A 25,616-nucleotide genomic window follows, 5' to 3' on the forward strand; every position below is an offset into this window, starting at 1 on the left:
TACGATGAAAATCATATAAATAATAAGAGAAGTTAGGCGGTTTGGCGCCTAGCACCCGAACGTGCCGACCAATCAGAAGCAAGTTGAGTACAATTGACGGGCTTTCCCACGGGAATGGTACAAGGGTACATACTGTACCATCTGTCGCTTGTACCTCACTCCACTTTTGTACCAAATGCTACTTCACGTGCACCAAGCTGCATCAAGGCGAACTTCTAGCAAAATAATATACTGGCGGCCACAGCCAGGAATATCACACTTTACCTAATTCAGTGATTCGGTGAGCGGATGCTCTTGCCTGCATCACCATATAAAGCTGTCAGCATGGCGTAGTAACCTGGTATATAACTTGAAACAGTTTTCTCACTAAAACTGCTATAATTGTATCTTAGCTGAAGGCAAAAGGTGACATACTGCCTGTACACTACTTTTATACAGTTACGAAACTCCTCCAACGTAATTCAGAAAAACCTAGAACTTTTATGCAACTGATTTTGATAATTATGTGGCTCTCTTGTTACGTAGCGATAAACTCAGATTGTCATTTATTGTAAAATTTATGTGTTGGATTATGATTAAATATTGAAAGACAAACAAAATAAAAACAGTCAGTAAAAACATGACGTTGAAAACTAAACTCTCACAGGATTACTACTTGAAGCGGCTGAGGTTCCGTTTGGGCCCAGGCCAAAAGGAAGGTGTTTCTCCGAGGGCACAAGCGTCGCAGAAGACGATGACGTCAGCTGATGCTGGTGACGTCAGTTCTGAAGAGCGTCCTGGGTTACAGCACACGCAGCAGGAGTGCATCAATGGAGAGGTAAGACGACGCAATGATTACCAGCGAGAGTTGTAAGGATGACGCTACTTGAATGGCTGGGCAGTCAATTTCCAAATATAATATTGCGCACATTGTAGAGTCAGTCATTCTTCTATCTCGTATTTACTGGGGGTGCCTCTCGGTTGGGGCACGACCACAACACTGCAAAAGAGCACTGCTAGCTGCCGTTAATACGAAAAATTCAAAAGGGAATTCACGGGAGTACAGTTCAATTCACTGCCACGGTAATATTATTGCACACAGATTTAATGTAACGAAGTGATCAGACTAATAGAGAAGTCAGAGTTTTCTTCCGACTGAATACAAACATAAAAATTGCACCACTTCTTTATTTGTGAATGTCTATAGACTTGTACTGGAGGGAAACAGTGCTAAACGAATAAAGTTTCTGAATAAAAAAATATTAACTTAATGTTAAATAAAATCTAAAACAGAACCAAAACAGAAGTTCCCTCTTTCAGAGTATATATCACTCAGTCAGAATGTGCTAATGTGCTGTTGCGTAATATGCACCATTGTGTAGCTCTGCCGTGTGTTATGTAACTTCCTGGGAACCCCCAAGATACGGTGTCCAGAATATGGTTCTGATATAGATGCTAAAAGACTGTGCCAGTCTTCAGCAATGATCGAGCAGAGGTCATACAATGTGTGGGGATAGCACCTGCAATCAGTCACTGCAAGTTTGTTGCCTGCCACTCTTGCGTCACTTCTCATCTCAGAGTGAGACTTAAGGCCTACGTCCTCAGTTTGTTGCTGGTTGTATTCCAGTCTCTGTCTTCCCCAAAATGTTTATCTTTCACAGCTTCCTCTAGTGCCATAGAGGTTATTCCCTCATGACATGACACATGTACTTTCCCTCTGTCCCCTCTTCTCAGTTTTTCATATGATCCTTTCTTAGCCCATTCTGAGTAGAATCTCCTTTACTTCCGATCATTTCAGTCTGCCTAATTTTTAACATTCTTCTGTAGTATCACATCTCAAATGCTTCGATTGTCTTCTGTTCAGGTTTTCTTGCAATCTGTAATTCACTACCATACAATGCTGTGCTTCAAACGTACATTCTCCCAAATTTCTTTATCAAATTAAGTCCTATGTCTAATGCCTATGCTACTCTGTCCTTCTTGCATTTCATTATTGGTCTTCCCACCTTATTGTTTATTATATTATGCATTTTCCCCCATAGCTTACTCTTATTTTTGTCGTAATTCGAACAGCTGGCATAACTTTACATTGTCGAACGCGTTTTGCCGGCTGACAAATAAGCCTAGATTCTAGTGAGAGGCGTCCAACTTCCGTGCTTGATATCAGCCCAATATATGACGGGCACAGATCTCTTATGTTGAAAACGGTAGTGAGAAGGGAAATTCCGATAAAACAAAGTCAAGAGGCTGTAGAGTAACCTACACTATCTCTGACACTAAAACTTGTATTTGCTTCGTGTAATTTTATGTAGTTATACCCTACGTCACGATAAACTGAACCCGTTTAAAAATAACATCGTTAGCTCAGAAAAGTGCAATCAAAACGATCTATGACGCGAGATAAGAACTTCGTCCAGGCCATTGTTCAAGAGTCTCTTCAAGTGTGCTCCATCACTCCTGCACATCTCCTCCATCGTGCAGTCTACAGTTAATGATACGGAGTAACTCATTCAGTGAGTAATTCCCTCATTGAATAACTGATGAATATTTCCACTTTTATAATAATTCTTTAACAACTGTACAGAAATGTATGCACTGTGCTATAGGATTTATTTTCAGTGTGCTAAGGGCAGATATGAAAAAACAGAAGTGGGTCAGAAATTCCATATTCACGATGGTAAATATAAAGCCCTCTTAGTGAAACACTGTTTATACTGTGTACAGAAGTTGCTGTCAGTATTTTACAGCCTTGCAATATAATGGATTATTTATTACATATATCACCTTATGCTTAAGGTTTTTTCTTTTTTAAATTTCCAATTTTAAGCGAATTTTGAAGATGTTCTTTATACTAACAAGTAGTTTTCGCTGACAGCACGCAACAGAATAAAAGAATTAGATTTTAAAGCGACATAAGTAATAAAATCTATTACTTATAAAACTTCTGAGGAAATCAGAGGCCGAGAAAAATTACATTCCCCGTTGTCTAGGAGTGTGAACACGGGTTCAAGATATACCGCCTGTCTAGGAACAAACTTCGCGCTTTCGCATACAACGTCTTGCAAAGAGCAGAAACACGGACCAATAATTTCCGTCTTCCTTGATTGTTGAAACGTGTTCGACGATGCACCATAAATTCGGCCAGTACGCATGATTTAATGATAACAGAGAACACCTTCTTAAATACGTGATTGAGGAGAAAGTTTACCAAAACTGAAAGCAACGCCCGGTTAGTAGACCACTAATAACCTCAATACGCGTAGACCGTTAATAGCCTCAATACGCGTAACTGATTAACCAGACAGAGTCAAAACCGCATATTCATTAACGCTTCTGTTGTCTGTACTGAAACTGTCTCTCAGGGTACTTTCAATTAAACACAGAAAATTTTACCACTTTTCATGTGCGGAACTAAATGGTAGCTCTCTTTAAGTGAAGTTAAATGCCCGACTATGGTCACAACTTACAGAAACTACGCGACAATTGTAAATATCCAGAGACCGTAATACTGTCTAATAAATGGAGGATGATAATGGAAAAGTTTCATATTTTATTCCAAATTCAATCTTTCTGCTCTTAGAGGAATCTGAAGCCGAAATTCAAAAGTATCCTCATGTACCGTCAGTGTTGATCCAACATGTTCCACACTACTTCCTAAGTAGTACTTCCTAAGCAGTACTTCAATAAATTTACATTTTTGGAAACTGTGAAGTTGTAATAAGCATATTAATGCACAGAGGGCTCCAAAATAAATGCATTCACTGTTTAAAAGTCCATAACTTGCAAATTAATTGACGGAGTTGTCTCATTTTTGCTGAAAGTGTAGCTTCAAGTCCAACTTAAAGATATTACTGTAAGTGTTCGAAATGGTCACCATTAACATCCACACACAAAAGATGCCGCCGAACTGCAGCACGAACTACTGACTGCAATGTGTTTAGTTGGATATTTGCACATGAATGTACGATGGCTTCTCGAATGTCATCCAATATGCATGGCTTTTGTGGATAAACGACGTCCCTTAGTGTTCCACACAGGTAAAAGTCCAGAGGAGTTAGGTCTGGAGAACGTGGTGAATACTCCACTGAATCTCTACGGCCTATCCATCTTCCTGGTAGATTTTCGACGAGATACGCCCTGACACGATTTTGGTAGTGGGCACCATCTTGTTGAAAGTAAACTCTTCCGTCTCCATACAAGTCTCGGATGGCAGATAAAATGGATGTCTGAAGCTTCTGAAGGTTCACCTCACCGGTAACTGTGCCGTCAAAGAAGAATGGCCCAATCAATCCCCGGTAAGACAACCCACACCACACATTTGCTCCTGGAAAATTCACGGCTTTGTCTACAGAGATGGAAGATCGGATTTTCGGCGGCCCAGTAGATGCAATTGTGGAGATTTTACTGTACCATCGAGTTTGAACCGTGCCTCATCAGATCACACAATCATCTCTGCAAACTCTTTATCGTTGCGCACCATGTTAGTAATCCACTCGCAGTACTCCATTCTACGATCTGGGTTGTCCTCGATCATTGCGTGTAGCGATCGTGGGATGTAGCACTTCCACTTTGCTCTCTTCAGAATTCGCCGAACACTTGAGTGACTCACTCCAGTTTCACGGGCACCCTGTCTCACAGACTTCTGTGGCGAGCGAGTGAATTGTTGTAACACACGACAGGAGTTGGCTGGACTTGGTTGCTGTTACAGGTCGTCCAGATCGTTGTTTGTGTACATCTTTAACACAACCTTCGGCAACAAATTTGACTCGAATGCGACGAATCGTTAAACGTGTCGGTAGCTCTGTTTGATACTCATTTCGCCATTGCCGTTGAACCTCATTAATGCTTTCGTACTTAAAATACCACTTCAAAACTGACTTTAAAAAATCGTTCAAATGCCTCTGAACACTATGAGACTTAATTTCTGTGGTCATCAGTCCCCTAGAACTTTATTTTGGTGAATTTGGATGTTACGGTACCCAGTCTCTCTACAACGATCTTTTGGTAACTAATATCTTTATCTGTCATGATATTCCCTATTTGCTCAGGATTGTTTGTTGCTAAAACGTCTAATATGTTTTCGCAACCTTTCACACTTTGAATGGACTCCTGAACTAAATGTTCGAAATAACTTTCAGGTAAAGCATTCAGTACCATTTCGGACGACGTTTTATGCCTGTGCGGCTCCAGGACCAGAGCAAGGAGCGGACTGGCGGGCTGCCACAGCCGCTCCAGCCGAGCCACGCGCATTCCAGTGTCATATGTCTGGAAAACCCCATATGGGGAATTCTGACGTCGCACCGATTGCTTAAGAGGGCAGGCTTTGAGGCAAACTGAATGACTTGTTCTTGCAGCTCTTTGAAAGTCTACAATATTTTTACAATCAAGTATTAAAGCAAATAAAAATACATTGGCGATCCCAGAAAAATGATCCACATCGAGTGACAAAACAGTATTTCAATATCTTTAAAACTACAGAAGTTAATATTTCACAGTGAATAAACATTTTCACAATGAACCTCGTAACTAATACCTTTTAAACACTTCATGCAATTTCAACATACGATACCTCAGATGATATCATTGCACTATAGCCATCATCCCGAAAGGTACATAGATGTATCTATTTTATTTCTTTATTTGCTAGGTTTTTTTATCCTTTTATTACGCGAATGTTTATCATAACATCGTATTCTCCACATTTACACAGCAAACGAACGCAGATCAGTACCTCATATTTTGTCATACTTGTATTTTTACTTAATGAACAGTTTACTATTTTGTCACTAACTTTATACAGATGTTGACTGCAAGTGCTATTAAAAAGCTGTACTAAATCAAAAGTACTCAATCACACGTGTTAGCGGACATCATAACTGAAAATGAGCCAGAAGACACTTCTGACAAGCACACCTAAATAATTGTTTAAATCATATTTAAAGACAATCTGTTGTCATTTATTATGAGCACACTTGTGGAAGAATGCTGGTTTATTTATTTACTATTACTTATATTTGTGGTTCATATGGTTCAAATGGCTCTAAGCACTATGGGACTTAACATCTGAGGTCATCAGTCCCCTAGACTTCGAACTACTTAAACCCAACTAACCTAAGGACATCACACACATCCATGCCCGAGGCAGGATTCTAACCCGCGACCGTAGAGGTCGGTTCCAGACTGTAGCACCTAGAGTCGCTCAAAACTGACTTCCTTTCATCGAATGTGAGCCTTGCGCCAGCCATGTTTACTCGAGTAACTAGGTGCAACTAAGAACAAAACACTAACTATCTATCGACTGTCATCTGACAAAACAAAACAACGCTTGTGTGGCGATTGCCGGAACTACAAACTGTTACACTACCGAAGCTGAGACAACTCCGTCTATTAGTTTGCCAGTTAGGGTCTTTTAAACAGTGGTTACATTTTTGGACTCCTCTATTTGTTTTATGTACGGATGCATGATGCGACTGTTACCTCGACGGTCGCCGTGGTTCACTCCGTCACAGACGACGGTGCTTCCAGTGGGGGCGAGGCGCCGCCTGCAGTTCGCAGCAGACGCGGCTGCCGGCGTTGCTGTGCGGAACGGTTGGACGACAAAGTGATGTTGCAGCCCCACAGTCACCAGGGATATCACCTCAAGAAGAATTAACACTTTTTCGCGGGGAAGGGGAAACAAATTCCTGCAGAAACTTAAAATATTTGGGACCATTAGTAGATAAATCCAATGCATGTGACAAGGATATAGTTTGAGAAGAGCAGTGGGGATGACAGCGAATAATGCATTCCTTGGTATAAAGTTGAAGAATAATTGTGTACATGACACTGAGAAAGAATACTTCACCTTGTGGTGAACATACACTACTGGCCATTAAAGTTACTACACCAAGAAGAAATGCAGATGATAAACGGGTATTCACAGGACAAATATATTATATTAGAACTGACATGTGATTACATTTTCACGGAATATGGGTGCACAGATCCTGAAGAACCAGTACCCAGAACAACCACCTCTGGCCGTAATAACGGTCTTGATACGCCTGCGCATTGAGTCAAACAGAGCTTGGATAGCGTGTACAGGTACAGCTGCCCATGCAGCTTCAACAAGATACCACAGTTCATCAAGAGTAGTGACTGGCGTATTATGACGGGCCAGTTGCTCGGCCACCATTGACCAGACGTTTTCAATTGGTGAGAGATCTGGAGAATTTGCTGGCCGGGGCAGCAGTCGAACATTTTCTGTATACGGAAAGGCCCGTACAGGATCTGCAACATGCGGTCGTGCATTATCCTGCTGAAATGTAGGGTTTCGCAGGGATCGAATGAAGGATGCACCCATGGGTCGTAACACATCTGAAATGTAACGTCCACTGTTCAAAGTGCCGCCATTGCGAACAAGAGGTGACCGAGACGTGTAACCAACGGCACCCCATACCATCACGCCGGGTGATACGCCAGTATGGCGATGACGAATACACGCTTCCGATGTGCATTCACCGCGATGTCGCCAAACACGGATGCGACCATCATGATGCTGTAAACAGAACCTGGACTCACCCGATAAATAGACGTTTTGCCATTCGTGCACCAGGTTCGGCGTTGAGTACACCATCGCAGGCGCTCCTGTCTGTGATGGCAGCGTCAAGGGTAACCGCAGCCACGGTCTCCGAGCTGATAGTCCATGCTGCTGCAAACGTCGTCGAACTGTTCGTGCAGATGGTTGTTGTCTTGCAAACGTCCCTATCTTTTGGCTCAGGGATCGAGAGGTGGCTGCACGATGCGTTACAGCCATGCGGATAAGATTCCTATCATCTCGACTGCTAGTTATACGAGGCCGTTGGGATCCAGCACGGCCTTCCGTATTGCCCTCCTGAAACCACCGATTCCATATTCTGCCAACAGTCATTGGATCTCGACCAACGCGAGCAGCAATGTCGTCATACAATAAACCGCAATCGTGATAGGCTACAATCCTGCTTACACGAGGCATCACAACAACGTTTCACCAGGCAACGCCGGTCAACTGCTGTTTGTGTATGAGAAATCGCTTGGAAACTCTCCTCATGTCAGCACGTTGTAGGTGTCGCCACCGGCGCCAACCTTGTGTGAATACTCTGAAAAGCTACTCATTTGCATATCACAGCATCTTCTTCCTGTCGGTTAAATTTCGCGTCAGTAGCACGTCATCCTCGTGGTGTAGAAATTTCAATCGCCAGTAGTGTAGTTTAAGAAGATCAATGGGGAAGACAGCTAATAATGCATTCCTTGGTAAGAAAAGAATACTTCGCAGTGTGGTAAATGTGGTTCTACATGGTCCTTAGATGTGACCTCAAACGAGGAAACATAGGGGGAAAACTGAAACAGTGAGTGGACTACATAAGACGCTTGCAGGTAACGCGGCAAGATTGGATGCGAAATGAGGGTGCAGAGAATCGAACGGGGATAACGTGCTTCATAGTATAAAGCTTAGAGAACCGTGTGCTTCAGTGGTACTGGCACTTACAGGGAATGCCCAGCGACACCTTGCCAAGGGAGATTGTAAACTAGGAGCCACCGGAAGAAGAAGGAGCAGATGCAGCACTAAGATGGAAAAAATACAGACAGAGCAAAGGAAGACAGAAGTCTAGAATCGGATGACTGCAACAGAAGCAGTATGTGAAGACCGGAAACGACTAACTTCTAGGTAGAAACGGCGAAGAGAAAGAGAATAACTATCGTTTCTCAACTTTGGCTTATTTTTTAACTGTGCAACTGGAAAAATGATAACCGGTGGAACGACGGGCGACTTTCTGAATATTTTTCACCAGCGTTTGTAACCAGTTCACTTTGTTAGTATTTGTCCTTCAAGATGTTATTCGAAACCAGTAATGGAGGATACTGAATCCGAGGAACAGTCTAACAGCATCATGATTGGAACTCAGTGAGCGCTGTTTGGAGCAGTATCCAGCAAGCAGTTTAGTGACGCTAGTTCGTGCAGTGGATCGTCTGGTTTTATTGAAAAGATTGCACATCATACAGTTTTTATGACAGTTTCCGTCATCTCATGAAAATCGGTGTTGCTAATGTCAGTGTCTTGCGCACTGACAAACCTTTTGCTTAGTACTCAATAAATTCTCACAGGCGTTTCAGTTACACAATTACATAAAGGTTTATTCTTTGATTTGGATATTATGTGCAAACACTTAGCGTATTTTATGAGTACCATTAGTGTAGGAGATACAGTTAATGTACTAATTTAAAAGCAGTATCTTTATTTAAAACATGTCTATGAAAATAAAAAAGAATCGCTAAGAGAAGCGATTGTACGGCCGAGGAGGACGGACGTACTTCATGGTACACACACTGTTTCTTTCACGATACGGAAGGCAGCCATTGAGCGGCTACACATTTTATGTAAGTTATTCTGTATTCTGCTAAAATAAACTAATTAAAGTTATCACAAAATGAATTTCTTTGTAATAGTTGTCTCCTCAAATGGTCGCAGCGGCTAATTCGTTTTATTAAGCATTTTTTTCAGTAACTTGTGCTGCGGGAAGCTCATCTTCCGATGCAGCCTTTGGTCGGCCATTACGCGCCGAAGTATTAATTTATTTTTCAAAGTGTTAACAGTAACTGTAAATGCGAGAGATTTCGTTGTAAGAACCTTTCCAAATTGCAACAGATAATTAATTTAAAGTTAAAGTTCATTTTTTAAATTGTACAGATTCCATGAGTTCAGTAAGTTTTATCTTGGCCGCTCAACGGCAGCAATCGAAATTATCTCGAGCCTTGCTTTGCAATCAATAAATAGAAATGAACAAAATTACATTCAATTCAGTTAACGGCAACAATATTTTAGTCATCACGTTCAAAATCTAAAGTTGGTACGTGAATAACAGCGGCCCTTCAAGAAACCCGTTTCATATTTACTTATGCACGTAAGTAAAAGTGGTATGAAAAGATAATATCCCTGAGAGAAGGAATCATACTCTAACAGAAAAGAATTCACCTGATAAATAATATATATATATATTTTATATACATATAACGTAACAATTTACAAAGTTTTACAATACTGCTCATTCACTCACGAAAATATGCCACTATGAATTCATTGTCCAAAAACCGTGTAATTTCTAGATAAAATTGACGGTGACTTCGAAATATGTGACGAATTCCACCTGTTGAAACTGTCGCAGAGGTTTTTTTCCCCCAAGACTTGCTTTTGCCCGTTTCTGCTTGTCGCCTGCACCACTAACTTTCAGACATTGGGCTACTACCACCCAGAGGGGACTAAATTAATGAGTGATCGCATCCTGATGGATGGACAACATGGCTAATCCCCATCCTGTGAAGTCCTCGACAGTGAATAACCCATTCACATTAGTGACTGTGCAACATTCGGTAATTATTACCTTGCAAGAACGAGAGTAGGGGGATTCCGCTTTTTTTTATGGCACCCACGGAACACTATGAGTGAATGAGCGAATGGATTAATTAATTAACATATACAAACAAACGCACGTGAATATTTAAAAAACAATTCGTTTCCTTGAAAATGTATCCCCCAAGTGTTAATATATTTAGCCCACTATGAGACAGGACGGTCAGTGGCTTCATGGAAAAATTTCTGCGGTTCCGACGGTATCGTGACTACACAGACGTACGCCTTTTAGTCGAAAACAAATCGACGGCCATGAATATCTTTCCTCAGCGGTCCCAAAATGCGGAAATCGCATGGCGAGGATTGAGACTGTACGGAGGATGTGTAAGACCTTTCGAGCGAAACTTGTGCAGCGTAGTGGAAACAACCTTGGCAACATGTGGGCGGGCGTTATCCTGCGAGAGAGTGATGCCATCCGTCAACATTCCCGGGCGTTTGTACTTGATGGCGCGCTTCAGTTTCTAGAGTGTCCGCGTACAGCTGTGCGTTAATTGTGGGACCGTGTTGCAGAAGGTCACTGAGTTGTGGGTCCTTACAGTCAAAGAGAAAGATCATCATGATTTTACTGGAGCTGTTGTTTCGGAAAACCTGCAGAAGTTTCGCTGGGAATCACGATTCCTTCGTACAGTAGCGATCCGTCCCTATGTGATTTCCATATTATTGGAGCCCTTCGTGGGCGTCGATCAGTCTTGGACGGAGGGGTGCACGACTGGGAACAACCATGACTCAGTTGGCTACCGCCAACATTTTCTCAATGAAGGCAGTGACTGTCATGTCTCACCAGGATAAATGTGTTAACAGATACAGCTATTACTTTCCAAATAATACACAACTGGCCATTAAAATTGCTACACCACAAAGATGACGTGCTACAGACGCGAAATTTAACCGACAGGAAGAAGATGCGGTGATATGCAAATGAGTAGCTTTTCAGAGTATTCGCACAAGGTTGGCGCCGGTGGCGACACCTACAACGTGCTCACATAAGGAAAGTTTCCAACCGATTTCTCATACACAAACAGAAGTTGACCGGCGTTGCCTAGTGAAACGTTGTTGTGATGCCTCGTGTAAGGAGAAGAAATGCGTACCATCACGTTTCCGACTTTGATACAGGTCGGGTTGTAGCCTATCGCGATTGAGGTTTATCGTATCGCGACATTGCTGCTCGCGTTGGTCGAGATCCAATGACTGTTAGCAGAATATGGAATCGGTGGGTTCAGGAGGGTAATACAGAACGCCGTGGTGGATCCCATCGGCCTCCTATCACTAGCAGACAGGCATCTTATCCGCATGGCTGTAACACATCGTGTAGCCACGTCTCGATCCCTGAGTCGACAGATGGGGACGTTTGGAAGACAACAACCATCTGCACGAACAGTTCGACGACGTTTGCAGCAGCATGGACTATCAGGTCGGAGACCATGGCTGCGGTTACCCTTGACGCTGCCATCACAGACAGGAGCGCCTGCGATGGTGTACTCAACGCCGAACCTGGTGCACGAATGGCAAAACGTCTATTTATCGGATGAATCCAGGATCTGTTTACAGCATCATGATGGTCGCATCCGTGTTTGGCGACATCGCGGTGAATGCACATCGGAAGCGTGTATTCGTCATCGCCATACTTGCGTATCACCCGGCGTGATGGTATGGGGTGCCGTTGGTTACACGCCTCGGTCAAATGGTTCAAATGGCTCTGAGCACTATGGGACTTAACATCTTAGGTCATCAGTCCCCTAGAACTTAGAACTACTGAAACCTAACTAACCTAAGGACAGCACACAACACCCAGCCATCACGAGGCAGAGAAAATCCCTGACCCCGCCGGGAATCGAACCCGGGAACCCGGGCGTGGGAAGCGAGAACGCTACCGCACACGCCTCGGTCACCTCTTGTTCGCATTGACGGCACTTTGAACAGTGGACGTTACATTTCAGATGTGTTACGACCCGTGGCTCTACCCATCATTCGATCCCTGCGAAACCCTACATTTCAGCAGGATAATGCACGACCGCATGTTGCGGGTCCTGTACGGGCCTTTCTGGATACCGAAAATGTTCGACTGCTGCCCTGGCCAGCAAATTCTCCAGATCTCTCACCAATTGAAAACGTCTGGTCAATGGTGGCCGACCAACTGGCTCGACACTATACGCCAGTCACTACTCTTGATGAACTGTGGTATCGTGTTGAAGCTGCGTGGGCAGCTAGCTGTACCTGTACACGCCAGCCTAGCTCTGTTTGACTCAATGCCCAGGCGTATCAAGGCCAGAGGGTGTTATTCTGGGTACTGATTTCTCAGGATATATGCACACAAATTGCGTAATAATGTGATCACATGTCAGTCCTAGTATATTTGTCCAATGAATATCCGTTTATCATCTGCATTTCTTCTTGGTGTAGCAATTTTAATGGCCAGTAGTGTAAGTAGTTTGCTCAATCTTTTTCCATCTGTCTCGTTTTCATTTGACTGCCCGTTATACGAATGAAGCAGAAGAAGCCATGAACAGAGACAAAAGAGAGAATTATTGTCCAGTCGTCTGAGGAAGCGATCGGCTGGAGACGTATCCGCCTGCGGGGTAACGCACCCTCGCCCGTAATGGACTGGATGGGATGAATCCGGAAGTGATGTCCCCATTCGGCGAGCCATGGTAAAAGCGCTATCCGTATTTCCTGGGCCGCAGAGTGCATTTTGCATTTTGGCGCGGCGCCGACTACCTCAGATACATCCATCCGCAGGCGCGCCTCCTCTAAATCACCCCTTTACTACCCCCACCACTCAGGAGGTTGGGGGGGGGGGGGGGGGTGAGGTGCCGCCTGTGTTCCGAGCTCGCTGCGGACAGCGAAATCTCCTGATGTACTGCGCTTCGGTACAGTTTAAAGCACGCTTTAAGGAAGTACTAGTTCCCATTGCTGGTCTTCTCAACAAAAGGCTAGGACGACTGTTCAATGAGTACGCATGTTATGAATGCGCCTTTCTTCTCTTTTTTAAACTATTTAAGCTTCGTTTCGGGTCTTTTGGGTGACTGACTCTTAGCATGTTGCCGTTGACGGTAGATGCATATATAACAGCTAACCAGACTCCCGAAAACTTGCAGACAGTGTTAAAACTATATGTGAGTCAGATTAAAATTTTGTACAGACTGAGGAAATGTAGACGAGTGAACTTTTACAGCTATTCAGCATCGAAAAACTGAATGCAACCATTAAGAGTCGTAAGGCCGGCATGGCGGCAGGGATATGTGACATCAGAATGGAGCAGATGAAACACTTTGCTGATCATGAGAGGATTTGGACTGAGGTACTTTTCAACAGCTGTATAAAAGCCTCTAATTTCCTCAACACCTGGAGGTAAGCACTATTGATTCCTGCCTTAAAACCTGGAAAATCATTACCTGAGCCAGGAAACTATGGGCCAATATTCTTGTTGAGCCATCCATTCAAAATATTCGAGTGAATTTTGCTGAATCATTTTATTCGTGAATTAGAGGCAGTTCTAATACAGGAACAATCAGGTTTCACACCAGGAAGAAGCAGTACACCGCAGGTCCAAAATCGCATGAAATTTACTGAGGATGGCTTTGAGACCCGGAAAAATACTGCAGTACATTTTATCGACTTGACTGCTGCTTAGGAAACTGTCAAAAGCTATGCATTGTCTCAGGAAATCTACTGGATAACGAAAGATTATACTGTCACCGAGCGGTTCGAGGCGCTTCAGTCTGGAACAGCGCGACCAGCGGTTCGAATCCTGCCTCGGGCATGGATGTGTGTGATGTCCTTAGGTTAGCTAGGTTTAAGTAGTTCTAAGTTCTAGTGGACTGATGACCTCAGATATTAAGTCCCATAGTGCTCAGAGCCATTTAAACCATTTTGAGCTTACTACAAAACATGCGATTTTTTTGCACCTACAGGGTCAGTGTAAAAGACGGAGATGTCAAAGGAATGGCTTCTCACAAGAAATTGTTCTTCCATCACTGTTATTTACCTTCTGTACCAACGACCATCCACTTACGGCGAACTGAGGACGAGGAATAGGCGATTAGTGTTTAATGTCCCGTCGACAACGAGGTCATTAGAGACGAACTACAAGGTTGGATCAGGTAAGGATGGAGAAGGAAACCGGCCATCCCGGCACTTGCTTTGAGAGATTTAGGGAAATCATGGTAAGCCTAAACCAGGATGGCCGGACCCGAGTTTGAACTACCGTCCTCTCGAATGCGAGTCCAGTTTGGTAATCACTGTGCTACCCCGCTTGGTTCTGGCGGAAGCTAGTAGTTTCCTTTATACAGATGTACAGCATTAGCGAGTCAAGGGAAATCTTTTGAAGATGTTGAAGCAGCATTGCGAGTAAACGAGAATGAAAGTGGAACCAGAATTAACAATCTTTCAAAGATCACTGATAGCACATGAGACTCCTGACCACGGACCCGGAAAACGACGGCTCTAGCAACATATTACAATGCTGCTCAAAATGCGTGCCCAGTCTGGTACAAATCCACCCACAGAAACATAGTGGGCAAGGCGCTAAACGAAAAATGTAGGCTTATTACAGATGGTTTGAAACATACGCCACTTCTAAAACTCTACCAGCTCTCAAGAAAAGTTCCGCTCCATATTCGCCGTGTAGTGGCCGCTAACGTGGAGAGAACATATCAGACTATCAGGGAACACAGCCAGTACGTGGGCACGTTCCAGTAGCCCCAAGGTAGAGCTTCACGAGAAGCTTCCTCGACACCACTTCAATCTTGCAAACAGCAGCAGCTCCAGCAAGGAAAGAATTGTGGATCACTCTACTTGAGAATAACTCTGTCTGGCGTCACCCTTCGGACACCCTCCCGTATGGGTACTTACAGAACTGGATAGTGGGGAGGCCACTCAGCTGTTTCCGTCCTAGAGTTCGTTAGCAATCTCCAGAAACTTCACTGCCCTTTGGATATCACCATCGGTGACTTTTGAGAGCGACACTTACTGGTTTGTCAACTAAGCCCTGAATCTTGCACAGAAGAAGATGACCTGCTTAAGACTCCGAGCACAACTGAAGTCGCGAGATTTTGGTCACTCGTAACTACCTTGTGTAGCAGTTGTTTCTGTCTCGAATACAATACAAAGGGCGTTCAAAAAGTTTTTGCACAGTCGTCTCTATTTTTTTTTTTTTTTTTTTTTTTTTTTTTGCAGGAGGAGACTGAAATATTTTGTGAACATACTTGGAACTTTTAACTATACATTGAGCCTACTCAATGTAGCCTCCATCAGCTGTGGCACCTCTGGCCCAACGTTATATCAATGATGTAAATGCACTTTGGTGAAATTCTGTGGATTGACTCTTCCACCATCGCTTGTCACTGGAAATAGGGTCTTTCTCACCATCAAATATTTTACCTCGCAAGTGGGCCTTCAGACGACCAAAGAGGTAAAAATCAGACGGAGCCACGTCCGGACTGTAGGGAGAATGAACAACAATTTTCCAATCCATTTTCCTGGTTTTCTCCTGCCTCATAAGGGCTGTATGGGGTTTGGCATTGTCATGGTGTAGTCTGACGAGCTGACCCTGGAGCTGTGGTCTGTGGGTCTCGATGGCACGTCGGAGCTTGTCCAATGACAAACAGCAATGGTCCCGGTTAATTGTGGAGCCAGGTTCCAAAAAGTGAATGAAAATGACACCACACTGATCCCAGAAGAAGGAAGCCATCACATTTCGGCCTGCTGTTCGTGAAAGGCTTAGTTTCTTCTTGAGAGAGGAACCCGAATGACGTCACTCCATGGATTGGGTTTTGCTCTCAGGTTCGGACAAAACCAAACAATGTTTCTTCCTGGGTAATGACGCCGTCAAGACACTGTTTACACTCTTCAGTAAAGGTCTTCAAGAGACCCTCGCACACATTCTGTAACACTACCGCCCTTATCGGACGTAGGTTAGCTATATAAAGCCTGTACTACAATAAGTTCACGGGCTTCACCTTATAAACAAGGATTTTAGTACATTAGTTGACCGCGTGTACCTAATAGAAGCAAGATCGGACTTATACTCAGTCAATAACTACAGTGATGCATCAAGCAAATGTACAGTATAATTATTCTTTCGCATGGACAAGAAGTACACATAGTAGATGCTACCTATAACTAACAATTCGGTCGCCAGCCTACTTAGGCAATTAGTGAGTTTTTCCTTGTAAAAGTGGGTGCATGTACAAGCATAGTAACACGTAGTAATGATGCGTTATGTGGCAAAGTTTGGAACCCGAAAAATCCACTGAACTAAAGTTTTCTCTTTTTGGTACTACGAGGGTTATTCCAAAAGTAAGGTCCGATTGATTGCCAAATTGAAACCACAGTGAACATCAGAAATGTTTTACTTGTAACAATTAGCTACACCTTTCAGCTACTTCTCTACGTAGTCGCCGTTCTGACATAGACTTTTGTCATAGCGTTGTACCAACTTTTCAATAGCCTCATCGTAGAAGGCAGCCGCCAGTGCTTTCCGCCAATTCTCCACGCTGGCCTACACCTCGTTGTCTGTGTCAAAATGTTGTCGTCAAAGACAGCGGTTCATGTGACCAGAGATGAAACTCAGGGGGAGACAATTGCGGACTGTATTGTGGGTAATCTAACATTTCCATTTGAAAACGATGCAGGAGCATCTTAATTGCCCCTGCAGAATGCGGCTGAGAATTGTCGTGAAGACGAAACAGCACGACAGTTATGTAATGTTGGCTACATAGCTTCAGGCGAAATTTCTCACCAGGCCCTCGTACTTGGCGGCAGACACTATTTTCTAGACATCTTTACGCACTCACTGCGAGCTCAGAAATGGGAAGAGCGACGTGATGCTAACTGGGGTTATACTAGAGACACTACCCAACACATCTGTGCAAAGCTTTATCGGATTTTCATAGTCGTTTCCATTTCGCGACCGATCGGACCTTACTTTTGGAATAACCCTCGTAATTTGGACGAGCTACATTTACACAACACCACACAGTAATGATTACTACGAACTGCATTTTGTATGTTGAGCAGACTGAAATCGGGCATAGACTGCCCTAGCGTCGACAATATCACTATGAATAATGGAAAAACTCTAATACATTTAGGATTAATATAGAATTTAGCTTTACTGGTCAAATTTGATCAGTACACATCAAGGTTTGAACGAATGAACAAGAACAAAGGGGGGGGGGGGGGCTGAAACTGTTATAGTCGTTATACTGAAACTATCTAGTACTGAAGGCAAATCAACACACAAAATTTATCAATCTCTGGATAACTACTCTTTTGTCTTACTTCTGAATAATTTAACTGTCATTATTTCTGTCTCAAATTAATTAAATAACATCGCTAACTCAATCCAACAAAAACTCTTTTGTTCTTTACCAATATTTGCAACAGCACACAGAACTATAGATTCCTTCATGGCATAGATTAATCTGCTGATAATTTTCATTAACACAAACATTAAACTTTCAGTTTAGGATACTCGGATTGCACAATACGGGGTAAGGATCCTGTCTAGGTCAGTGATCAGGATACGTCATGGCTAAAGCAATTCTGGCGAAAGTCACGTTATTATTGAACCATTAGAAACAGTTTCGACACTGGTCCACACAGATACACTTCTAAAGATGAAATAAATGTTTGACCTGTGCAAGTCGGTGCGGCGGTTGGCGGGCAGCGAGATAGCGGGCAGCACGGCACACATGCAAGCACGGCTAAGGCTCACACAACATCGGCACTTTCCATCTTCTTAGCGTCGTAATCTTTCCAATTTTGTGCCTCCGAATATAGCCATGCCAAGTAGTCGTCGGAATCGGTCCATCCGAGGCTCAATGGAATCCACTTTTCCTGGGTAGCCTCCTCGGTACAGTACGTGTACTTCCGACTGTTGCTCGCCTCCGACTGTGTTACTGAGCCCGTTGTGCCGAACCGCGCCCAGTGTGCGTTTTCCCGCCTCGCCTGCCTCCACCTTTTCCCGCTCCCCTACAGGTAGGGTATTCACCACAGGTTTTCTATTACACATATCCTAATGCATTACCTACGTATGGACCAAGTGTATAAATTACAATTTTCACATCTTACAATGGATTTAACATTAAATACACTTTCCTTTGATTACCACATTATTTGAAATCTAACATAAATAATATTCGTTTCAAAAGTTACTCACAGTTTCTTTAACATGACACGAAAAGAATCGAAAAAGAAATTCAACACATTGCTATTATTAATTTATCTAAATTCATAAAGAAAAAAATTCTTATACGTATAATTCTCGTTACACATGCCCCTGTTTCCAGAAAATTTTCTCAAGTCCAAATTTTATGGGAACACTAAATCTTACAATTATACAGTGGTTCTGAATTTTTACTTAACTGTCCAAAAAGATTTACACTACATATTTCCTTTTGCTCACTGTATATAGGTTTACACTTTTTTAATACTTCAAGAATACTGACTTGTCATTTACTCAAGTGCTTTTCGCACAGTCCAACTTCCCATCACAATCTCACTAAAATAGCAATTTACTTATTTTTTTCTAAATTTCTCAAAGAAATAATTTAAAATTCTGAAATACAAACATATAACTACAAAAACAATTTCATATTTTGTATACAATATAAGATAATTTGTCGCTGCTTGCTTTGAATAGCAGTCCATTTTCTTACTTACTAAACAAAACACACACACATATATTCAAAAAATTAATTACATATATTTGCTGCCTATCATGCGGATTTGGGCAGTCCTTTTCACTTCATATTGTGACATCTCCTGGATCATATTTACAATTTTCCATCGATTATTTATCTGCCCTCATTGGTATTTGGCAGTCCTTCATATTATGGTTCTTACACTGCCCATTTTCATTTTGACAGTCCCATCTTTTATCTGGCTGATAGCATTTATCCTTTCTTTTCAGTCCTTTTCTCCATACATTTTTACAGTTACAGTACAATTGGTAATCTGAAACTCACATAACTACATTAGCACACTTTCAAGGGTATACAGACATTTACAAAGATTAGATACATTTAGGATAACTTGGGTTCAGCATAAGATACAGCACATTTACTCGTTCCTAGGTACATACAGTTTCAGATCCACAATATTTCTTACACCTAAAGGTCTTTTGGATTTTGGGTAGATCAGGTAGTAAGCATTGTCGTGTGGAATATTCTGTATTATATATGGTCCATTATAAATATATTTAAATTTTGAAATTTCATGGTTTAGTTCACTAGACTTTTCGTGGGTTTTTAAAAGAACATAATCTCCAATTTTAAATTTTGAAACTTTTAAATTTTTATTGTGTCTTTTAGATCTAGATTCAGCTTTTTGCTTTGCCCTTTTTATCACCAATTCTTTCTTTTGATCCAATCCCAAACTTGTACAAGGTGGAAAGTCTGGTTTTTCTTCAATTAAACTTTTACTATTTCTGCCTAACAAAATTTCTTCCGGTGGAAATCCTGTAGTTTCATGATGTAATGTGTTCATGACATTCTCAAAATCCGATATAAATCTGCCCCAGACTCTAAATCATGCCCCTTCCTGTCTTTTCCACAAGCTACGTTCCTGCCCTGTGAACCATTTATATCTGGCGGCTTTTTCGGTTTCTGGAGTTCAAAGTCTTTGCTTACTTGAACTCTTTGCAAAATAAACACTGAGTCGTCCGGTGGTTCTTTCTTTCTTTGTTCGGTCTCAACGTCTGGATTTTGCTTTGAAGCTTCTTCCTCATTAGGTACAATACCGCAATTAACTGCATCCCTATTATTTTCACTGATTTTCTCATACCCTCTTTCAGTAAAAGTATATTCATTTTCCTCTACACCTGAAAATTCATCTTCACTAGAGTCATCACTACTCTCTTCCTCCACATCAGATTCACTTAAGTACGCTACTTTTGCACAATAGGGAGCGTTAGTACATTCATTTTCGTCTGTATTTGCGTATCTTTCTTCATCTGAACTATCGTCGGAATCCGACCATTCCGGATCGCTTTCAGGTTCTAACATAAATGCTTTTCTGAGACAGGCACTAAGTTCTTCCTCTGTATTGTCGTCAGGTTTAGATTTTAATTCAATCTCCTCTTTTGGCAAAATGGCCTCATCCTCTGCTTTATTCACATCCACTGTGACTTCATATTCGGTGTAATTCTCGTGGACTTTAATTACTTTCAGGTAATCATCTGCCCCTTCTCCACGGTGCCTCTCGGTAGCAGCTCGTACTATTGGCGGACTGTTAGCAGGAGTTATTTCTTCGTCAATGCTGAGGATTTCATCCTCCAAATCCTTCCTATCATTAACCTTCCTCCTATCGGCAGCACGCGTACTTTGCGCGGCGCTATTTATTCTTCCCTCTTCAAATTTGGGCCACGTCACTTTATGGACGTCCCTACTATCTCTCTTTCCACCAACTAATCTCTCCGCCTCATACTCCCTTTTAAAATCCTCCCACTCACATTGCTTTAGGCCCTTGTACAGATCATCGATCTGCACACGCCAATCAGTTACTTCTGCTAATTCATCCTCGCCTTTTATCTCATTGCAAACACTGCTAACCGCACCTCTCTGTGTATTCACAGTTTCATTTATTGTTTCCCTTGCCACGGAATTACCACTCGTAAAATTTTCCTCAGCTCTTACGGCTACGTTCGTACCTTCTGCTGCCGTATTGCTAGCGGCTTCTTTCCGAACAGATGTTCGGCTAGGCTGGGCCGTTGCCCTCTGATGCTCCACTCGCCTGTTAACATGTAGCGCTCTGTGCGGTAGAGATGACTCATTCTGGCTCGCACCTGACGCTTGATTCGCCACAACACGTCGCGGCGTTCCATGACTGTCCCTATCCTGTCTCATTACATTACGGTCGGTCCGGTATCTTTTCTTGAATCGGGGCCGGTACGTATTGTCCGCTTCCGTTTGGCCCACAACGTTCGCGGAAATTAGTTTCCCGCGTCGTTATTGTTTTGCGCGGTATACCCTCTACCGCGACCTGGATTATTTCCTCTGCCTCTTCCTCTGCCTCTTCCTCTTTGTATTATATTGACGCGAAATCCATCGCCGTCATTTCTTTCGTCATTGTTCCGGTTATTACGGTTACAAAAATTATGGTAATTGGCGCGACTTTCGCGCCAATGGTCTTCATCTTCGACCCTTTCTAGAAATGCTTGGAAGCTGCGATGATTGCTTCCTACATACCTCTTTGAATCTTCTGGAAGTTTTTTATATAACTCCCAGATAATTTCTGAATCTGATCTTCTACCTCTTAAGTGTGTCAATTTTCGGTACCAATGCTCGCAGAAATCTTTCAAAGAATTCCTGCCCCTGTTATCATGCTGTTTGGCCATGATGAACTCCCGCCATAAATGATCCTGCTTTTGTTCAGACCAATATTCTTCCGTAAATCTCTGCCTAAATTCTTCGAACGTCATCCGTTCGGTATTTAAATTTATTCCCCAGCGCTTAGCGTCACCCGCTAAGGCGCTAATTACAACGTTTATCTTTTCCTGATCAGATAAGTGCTCAGGAAATACTCTCTCGCAATTTTTGATAAAATCTAACGGATGCCACCCGTTATATTTCTTGGCTGGATCGAAGCGTTCCTCGCCTTCTAATAGCTTCGTAATTGGTGTGCCATTACAGACAACACCAAACCTATCTTTAATTTTGCTTTCCAGATCGAAAATTTTGCCTTGAATTTTCGTAGTATTTTGTTCACAATTTTGAACACATCCGGTTACTTTTTTACTTAAATCCCTTTCAGTGTCTAAAACTACCTTTTTCAATTGTGATGTCCCGTGTTGACATTCGTTTACGATCTCAGTTTTAAGACCGAAAACTTTTTCGTCTACCTTAGTTTCAACCAGAGGTTCTACTTTCTCTTGGATGTTGAGAATTTCAACATCAAATCTACTATTAATGTTACCAATTTCCTCCTGCATAGTATCCATATTTTTGTTAATGGTATCAATTTCAAATTTCAGAGTATTTACCACAGAACTTAAATTACCCACTTTTTGTTCTACCTGTTCTATCTGTTTACTAATTTTAATTCCCTGTCCTTCGACCTGTGCTTTAATTTGATCCACATGTGTTTTGAGCTGTTCATTTTGCGTTTTGAGCTGGTGTCCCTGTGTTTTGAGCTGCTGATCAACGTGTGTTTTGATCTGCTCACTCTGTCCTGAAATTTGTTTGGTTAATTGTTCAAATAAATCGTTTATGCTTAAAATTTTTATACTGTTTTGTTCTACAGGATCGATGTGTTCCGATTCTACTTCAGAAGTTTCTTTCGATTCTTTCTTTATCTGTGGTGAATCAAATATGTCAGTGGATTCGTTCACATACCCACTATCATCTACAAAGTCACCCTCTGCTTCCTGTTTTGTCCCTTGCTGTGTCCGAGGCGATCTCAACCTTTCAATCTGTTCATTGACATAAGTTCACGGGCTTCACCTTATAAACAAGGATTTTAGTACATTAGTTGACCGCGTGTACCTAATAGAAGCAAGAGCGGACTTATACTCAGTCAATAACTACAGTGATGCATCAAGCAAATGTACAGTATAATTATTCTTTCGCATGGACAAGAAGTACACATAGTAGATGCTGCCTATAACTAACAATTCGGTCGCCAGCCTACTTAGGCAATTAGTGAGTTTTTCCTTGTACAAGTGGGTGCATGTACAAGCATAGTAACACGTAGTAATGATGCGTTATGTGGCAAAGTTTGGAACCCGAAAAATCCACTGAACTAAAGTTTTCTCTTTTTGGTACTAATTTGGACGAGCTACATTTACACAACACCACACAGTAATGATTAATACGAACTGCATTTTGTATGTTGAGCAGACTGAAATCGGGCATAGATTGCCCTAGCGTCGACAATCTTAAAAGTACACACACAATATCACTATGAATAATGGAAAAACTCTAATACATTTAGGATTGATATAGAATTTAGCTTTACTGGTCAAATTTGATCAGTCCACATCAAGGTTTGAACGAATGAACAAGAACAAAGGGGGGGGGGGGGCCTGAAACTGTTATAGTCGTTATACTGAAACTATCTAGTACTGAAGGCAAATTAACACACAAAATTTATCAATCTCTGGATAACTACTCTTTTGTCTTACTTCTGAATAATTTAACTGTCATTATTTCTGTCTCAAATTAATTAAATAACATCGCTAACTCAATCCAACAAAAACTCTTTTGTTCTTTACCAATATTTGCAACAGCACACAGAACTATAGATTCCTTCATGGCATAGATTAATCTGCTGATAATTTTCATTAACACAAACATTAAACTTTCAGTTTAGGATACTCGGATTGCACAATACGAGGTAAGGATCCTGTCTAGGTCAGTGATCAGGATACGTCATGGCTAAAGCAATTCTGGTAAAAGTCACGTTATTATTGAACCATTAGAAACAGTTTCGACACTGGTCCACACAGATACACTTCTAAAGATGAAATAAATGTTTGACCTGTGCAAGTCGGTGCGGCGGTTGGCGGGCAGCGAGATAGCGGGCAGCACGGCACACATGCAAGCACGGCTAAGGCTCACACAACATCGGCACTTTCCATCTTCTTAGCGTCGTAATCTTTCCAATTTTGTGCCTCCGAATATAGCCATGCCAAGTAGTCGTCGGAATCGGTCCATCCGAGGCTCAATGGAATCCACTTTTCCTGGGTAGCCTCCTCGGTACAGTACGTGTACTTCCGACTGTTGCTCGCCTCCGACTGTGTTACTGAGCCCGTTGTGCCGAACCGCGCCCAGTGTGCGTTTTCCCGCCTCGCCTGCCTCCACCTTTTCCCGCTCCCCTACAGGTAGGGTATTCACCACAGGTTTTCTATTACACATATCCTAATGCATTACCTACGTATGGACCAAGTGTATAAATTACAATTTTCACATCTTACAATAGATTTGACATTAAATACACTTTCCTTTGATTACCACATTATTTGAAATCTAACATAAATAATATTCGTTTCAAAAGTTACTCACAGTTTCTTTAACATGACACGAAAAGAATCGAAAAAGAAATTCAACACATTGCTATTATTAATTTATCTAAATTCATAAAGAAAAAAATTCTTATACGTATAATTCTCGTTACAATTCTTCCTCATCGTTTTCATTCCTCTTGTCAATAATCCTGGCACCCAACGTGCACAGATTTTTCTGTATCCTAGTGACTGTACCAGTGATATCAATTACCCAATGACAAACGAGTCATTTCAGCAAGCTCTCATGTCGTCACACATCTGTCATTTTGGATGATTTGATAAATCATCTCCTTATTCACACCATTAACTGCCTTCGATGGTGTACCGCATCGTGGATTGTCCAATAGAGAGAAATCACCTTCTTTAAACCACTGCAATCACCGCTGGATACTGCTGCGATCCACTGTGTCCTCCCTATAAACAGGGAGCAACTTCCTGCGAATCGCTGTGGCAGAGTCATCGCCGGTCTTGAAGAGGAACTCCATTATCGACCGTTGTCGGAATCTGACATCTACTTCACGGTCCATTAAAGCTCACCTGTAAATAAAAGAACATACTTTTGTACACCAACTTATAGCTAAACGTTCCAAGTATGTTTACAAAAAATTCATTCTCCTCCTGCAATAAATAACAAACTTAGAGACGACTGTGCAAAACTTTTTGAACGCCCTTTGTATAAAAATAGCACGTCGGAGAAGAAGGTAACGACAGGAGCGCTCTCTAAGGTCTCATACAGCCTGCTACTGTTTCCTGTAAGGGGTGAAAAAAAAATAACGTGACGAGATCAGAACAGGGTAACGGACATCACAGCGCAAATCGGAAGTGCACTATTTTTGCAAATACGGTTATAAAGCGTTAGCCAATTAGCTACCAGCGAGTGGGAGTTAATACCTGTGGCGAGCATTTGCTCCAAAAAATATGATTCCAGAAAGTGAGCGTTTAAAATTTAATTTAGAACTGTTTCCTTTCTCACTGTTGTCTTAGTTCACAGTCACTGATTTCGTGTACTTGTTAGAATAAAAGTTCATTCACACGCTCTGTGTAATGACAATATTTAAAACAGTCACATTTACATTTCATTATTAAGAACGCTGCGTCTTACAGTAAAACATACCGGCTGTGTTACTGGTGTGCTGTTCCTGCATACTGTTTATTACCTTAACCAACTGATGGCATTTCCTTACTTTTAGCGTACGTGATTCTGTA

The sequence above is a fragment of the Schistocerca americana genome, chromosome 1 (genome assembly GCF_021461395.2).
Source record: "Schistocerca americana isolate TAMUIC-IGC-003095 chromosome 1, iqSchAmer2.1, whole genome shotgun sequence".
Classification (NCBI taxonomy): Eukaryota; Metazoa; Arthropoda; class Insecta; order Orthoptera; family Acrididae; genus Schistocerca; species Schistocerca americana.